Genomic DNA, 6,025 nt, shown 5'->3' with positions numbered 1-6,025 from the left:
CCTGTACGTGTCTGAGGCTGTAACTGTTTATAGGAGTAGAAAGCCCAGTCCTTCTCCCGCAGGTGGTTTGGAATTGCTAACCGTGTGGATCAGAGTCCAACACCACCATCACGGCTTCTATTACCTCCTAAGTCAGATATTCAGAACTTGGAAAAGTTCTGTATATATAGTCATAACTTATGAGTGTGGCATTTTATAAAATATCAATGTACACTCTAATTGTCACAAGGAACTGGTTATAATTATATAAAGCTATATGTTTTTAAAAGACTTAGATTGCCAAGAGAGACTGTGACTATTTAAAATTAAAACACCCTTGAGACGCCCTAATCTTTCATAGGAAGAAAGAGATCCAAAAACTCCTGTATCCACCAGTGAGGAAATATTTTCTAAGAGTTTGGCCAAATATCTCCAGGGAAATTAATACAAAAGGAAACAGCTAATGTACGGAGACAACATCTATGGAGTATAATTACTGGGGGATTTGCTCATAGGGGAGAAAAAAATGTCCTGGGTGAGTGGCATCCCAAGTTGCAACTCCAGCATTTGAATGGAATAATAACTACTGCACATCTCCCCCCCCTCATACACAATTATAGAGATTGTTAACCTTGGTTTACCATTGTTTTTGCAGGTAAAGCAACCATTGTATTTGTAGGAAAGCAACCTGTTATTTAATTCATAGACTTTTAGGTAAAATGGACCTAGAATTGGGGATGTACATGTAGTAGATATTATCATGAATTCTATATACACAGTTCAGCTAATTTTGGAGCTTGCTCAATAGTACTCAATATTTTTTTAATTGTATAACTTAATAATACTATGTAATATCATAATTTTCTTATAATATTTGTACTGACAATAATAATATATTTTACACATAGCTTAACAGGATTATAATTATCAATGATGGCAAAAACCTGCAGTTTTATAAGACACTGGAGGAACTATAAATTAGTAACATATTTTACGTGGATATAAAAAAAGACTTCAAAGCAATTCTGATTGGTACAGCTGCAAAAAGCATCAAGATCTTAGGAGAATAATTTTTAAAATAATTAATAGACATTCCTGTTAGGTGAAAATCTAAATCTTTTTCATTGTAAATTCTATAGTGATAAAATCAGAAGCATGCATGGTAGAGGCTAACAGTATATATTCTTATATGTTGTTGTTAGGCACCATCGAGTCAGTTCTGACCCACAGTGGGACAATACACAAAAGAAGAAAATACAGCCCGATCCTGCTCCATCCGCACAACTGTTCTTGACTGAGCTCATTGTTGCCGCCACTGTGCTCATTCATCTCCTTGAGTGCCTTTTTCTTTTTTGCTGCCCCTTCATGTTACCAAGAACGATGTCCTTCTCCAGGGACAGGTCTCTCCTGATAATATGTACAAAATATGTAAGACAAAGTCTTGCCACCCTTGCCTCTAAGGAGCACTCTGATCTTTTTAAGACAACTCTGTCTTCTTTGAAGTCCGTTATATTTTAAATATTATTCGTGAGCACCACAATTCAAATGCATCAATTCTTCTTCAGTATTCTTTATTCAATACCCAACTTTCACATGCATATGAGGCCATGGAAAATGCCATGGCTTGCGCCAGGAGCACCTCAGTCCTCAAAGTAAACTCCCTGCCATTCAAAACTCTAAAAGGATCTTGTGCAGCAAGACCCAATGCAATGCTTCAGTTGATCTCTTAACGGCTGCTTTCATGAGCATTGATTGTGGATCCTAGCAAGACAGGATCTCTGGTCCTTGACAATTTCAGTCTTTTCTCCATTGATTATGGTGCTACCTACAGGCCCAGTTGTGAGAATTTGGTCTCTTTATATTGAACTGTAATCCAAAGAAAGCTACAATCCTTGGTCCTTGGCAAGTGCCTCACTTTCAGGATACAAGCTTGCTTTGTCTGCATTTCTCAGGTTGTTAATAAACCCTCCTCCTCTCCTTATGACACGTTCTTTTTCATGGAATCAAATTTACCTGATTATTTGCTCTGCATACAGATTTAACAAGTATGATAAGAGGACACAACCCTGACACACACCTTTCCTGATTGTAAACTATGCACTGTTCCTTTGTTCTGTTTGCACAAGTGCTCCTTGATCCATGTACAAGTTGCATATGAGCACAAGGGAGTGTTCTGGAATTCTCATTCTTCTCAAGATTATCCATAATTTAGTATGGTTCACAAAGTCTAATGTCTTTGAATAGTCAATAAAACACAAATAATCATCTTTCTGGCATTTTCTGCTTTGAGCCGAGGTCCATATGACAATAGCAATGATATCCATTGGTTCCATGTCCTCTTCTGAATCCAGCCAGAACTTCTGGCAGCTCCCTGTCAATGTACTGCTGCAACTGCTGTTAGATGCTTCTGCAAAATTTTACTTGCATGTGATATTAATGATATATAGTTTGAACATTATTGTGTCATCCTTCTTTAAAATGCACACAAATATGGATGTCTTGGCCAAGCAGCTGTCTACCAGCTTCCCTGATATAGATGAGTGAGGGCTTCCAGTTGCTCATGAGCTTGGTAAAACATTTTAATGGGTATTCCATCAATTTCTGGAGCCTTGTATAGTATAATGCTGCTTAAACTTTTTCCTTCAGCACCATTGGCTCTTGCTCACATGCTGCCTCCTGACATGGTGGACTGGCAACTAGTTCTTTTTGATACAATGTATTCTTTCCACCTTCCCTTGATGCTTCCTGCATCATTCAATATTTTTTCCATAGACTATTTCAATATTGAAAATCAAAACTTGATACCTGGCAGAGGAGATACCATGATCACGAAGGTAGGTTTCCCAGGGCGAGGCTTATCCATTGCACTCCGGACGTGCTGACCCCTGCGATTCCCCCAAATGTGGGAAACTTGACCCTGTGCACAACAGAAGGAAACACTGCTCGGTCCTGTGCCCGCCTCACAATCGTTCCTAACATTGCATACATAATTTGCTCCTAACATGGCAGGCATCAAAGCATGACAGACATAATTGAGAACAGCAATCCTAAAATACTAACTATGTACACCAAAAACTGATCTCTGACCGTGTTAGAAAGACTTGAATCCTTAATTTACAATGTGCCCCTGGTGGAACAATAGAACAGACACAGCTTTCATGAGCTCGCTTTCTCCAACTTAAAATGGGTATATTGGTTTGTGGAGCAGTCTACATTTGCAATTAATATTTTTATTTTCTTTCTTTAAAAGTAAAAAATGACAGAAGTATAAATAGAATAAGAGTAGCTGCAATAATCACAGTACTGAAAATAATTTGCCATGGGATCAAATTAATTGACCTGGCAGAAACCATTTGATGATCTTTCAATATATTTCTGTTAGTCTGTGTTGACTAAAGAAACAAATCCAGAGACACTCATATATGTATAAGAAAGATCTTTATACAAAAGAGTAATTGTGTAGTAATAAAACATCCCAGCCCAGTCCAGATCAAGTCCACGAATCTGATATTACCCCATGAATCCGATATTAATCCATACATTCCTCTTCAACCTCATGCAGCACATGAAGTGATGCAAAATGCAAGAGGATCACAGGCCAGTGGGGCGAAATCTTGTGGATCCAATGTCAGTGGAAGTAGCTCAACCCCGGCATGGGTTTCACCATGGCTCCTTCAGCTCTCCAAGTGTGGCTCCTCGACAGGAAGGTGAAGCAGAGGGAGAGTCTCTTGCAGGTCTCAGCAAGTTTCTGTGTAGCTTTTCAACAGGAAAACTAAGGCAGAGAGAGAGAGGATGGCCCACGTACCGGGAGAAAGAGCAGAAGTTCCCAGAATCCTCTTGAGAAGGCCACGCCCACACAGAGGCATCATCAGGCTATGAACTGATTGACAGGGTAGACTACAGTATACTTATCTACAAGTTGACATGAAATTATGTCACTACCACAAATTCTATACCAAATGGTTTATCTAAACATTAGATCCTGACTCAAAAAGTTAGTATTTCTATGTGAAATATATAAATATCATGAGAATAATTAATGTGATTTCTTCAAGGTGATATAATGTTTATAATAAAACCCAAGAATCATGAATCCTAAAGGCCAATATATTTGTTTGATGACAGTTAAGATAGATTGGTTTTGTGTTAACTGGGTCTACACTTTTGTTATTTGTCAGTTAAAGCCTCCCCATGTGATCTAACATCACGTAAGCAATCCAATGATAAATTCTATTCAGCTTGCCTGTCTGTGCATATCCAATCATGTTGTTATTGTTGTCAGTTACTATTCAGTTGGTTCCAATCTACAGGGACCATATGCACAACAGAATGAAACTGCACGGTCCTTCGCCACCCTGTGCTGAACCATTGTTGTAGCCACTGTGCAATCCCTCTGCTTGAGGGCCTTCCTTTGACACACTGCTCCTCTGCTTTACCAAACATGTCCTTCTCTGGGGACTGGTCACTCTTAACAACATGGCCGAAGGACATGAGGCAAAGTATCCTTCCTCCAAGAAGCACTGCGGGCACTTCTTCCCAGACAGACGTGTCTGTCTTTTCAGAAGTCAATGGTGCTTTCAAGGTTCTTCTCCAGCGCTGCAATTAAAGCGCATATATATATGTCTATATATCCAGCTTAATTACTTTTATTGTTGATGTTGTGTGATTGTGAATGTATTAGTAATGATTTTGTTGCTTGTGCACTTCTATAACTTCTTTTGTATTAGTGATATTTTCTTTTATTGAACTCTGCGTTTGCCTCAGCCAAAGTTGTATATGTCTGTTATGTAGTTAGAGATGCTCCTTCTCTCTCCCCCATCCCTGGGAACCATCAAAATAGGTATGTTTATTTCTGTATGTAAACATTTAATTAAAATTCTAGAATTTAACTTTTCTAGAACACAAACAATATAAAATGACTTTTGGTTATTTCATGTGGTGAAATGATTAACTTGATACCTGGGATTAATGGGTTTTAATGTCTCCTATATAGATATCCTAGCTTAATCTTTGAGGACTGTATTGAAACTTCCTCTCTTTCTACCATGAGCATCATAAAAAGAAAAACTTTTCCACCAAATACCCCCATTCCTCTGGGGCTATGTCTGGTCTATATTCCCCAGATTCACATTACAATCACTCTGTTTGTCTGTCTTGTCCCACATCTTTCTCCCCTCGGTGTTCTTAAACCTATTTAGACCAGCTATCCCAGCTTCTGAATTTCACCCTTGAAAACATGGATTTTATCTTTTCCTTAGACAAGTTTGGAGTGATATTTTTCTCATTGAAAGGGAAATTGTCTTCTTTGGTCTCATTGAACTGGAAACTGTCCAGTTCCTGCCGCTGTACAAACAAGTTATTTCTATCACACTTATAGTAGCAAATATTTGTGATGAAGACAACTAATCCATATTTGAGGGCTCTAGTCGCATGTGAAAGTGAAAACGCTTAAATAAGGAAATAGAATAAAGGTTTCTTTTTATCCCAGCTTTTCAGAAATTAATACGCAGTCATATGTAAGTAAGTAGCACGTGTTGGCACTCTTTGAGAAGATATTATACTTGTTTATAGAAGAAAAAAGTGGTTAGTATGCTAATGTATTATTAGATTAATTGATCAAATGTAATCTGTAAATATATAGGTACTGAATTCAAAATCTAGCTTTATTTTTAGGTTTATAATCTCAAACTTTTTTTTAACATATTACTAAAATTCTGATGATTTTGTCTAAGATACAATTGATGGAAACAATCCCAAAGCAAAAAGAAAAAATAGTTTGGAGCAGAAAGAAACAATTTGTTTTGTCAAATTGCACCCAATGCACTGAAATAGAGTTAGTAACACTCGACCTTGTCCAAAGAATAAGGTTTTAAGTATCTTTAAATTTTTTTTTTTGTAAAGGGAGTCAAAATCACTATTTATCTCTGTGTGTGTATATATATGTGTGTGTATATATATATATATATACACATATATGGTTTTGTAATGAGCCTCATTTTTTGTAGCCTTGTATGTGCATACACAAAACTCTTCTCCTAATGAATTT

At 37.4% G+C, this 6,025-nt stretch overlaps 1 pseudogene; it reads left to right on the top strand.

Moving 5' to 3' along the window:
• Window positions 1–2,773: 2,773 nt before the first annotated feature.
• Window positions 2,774–2,907, top strand: LOC115873691 (annotated as a pseudogene).
• The last annotated feature ends 3,118 nt before the right edge of the window (window positions 2,908–6,025 follow it).

The sequence above is a fragment of the Echinops telfairi genome, unplaced genomic scaffold, assembly GCF_000313985.2.
Source record: "Echinops telfairi isolate 266 unplaced genomic scaffold, ASM31398v2 ScPeMD7_7469;HRSCAF=8507_0, whole genome shotgun sequence".
Lineage (NCBI taxonomy): Eukaryota > Metazoa > Chordata > Mammalia > Afrosoricida > Tenrecidae > Echinops > Echinops telfairi.
Note: the sequence above shows the minus strand (reverse complement) of the source record. Positions and strands in the feature narration are given on the sequence as shown.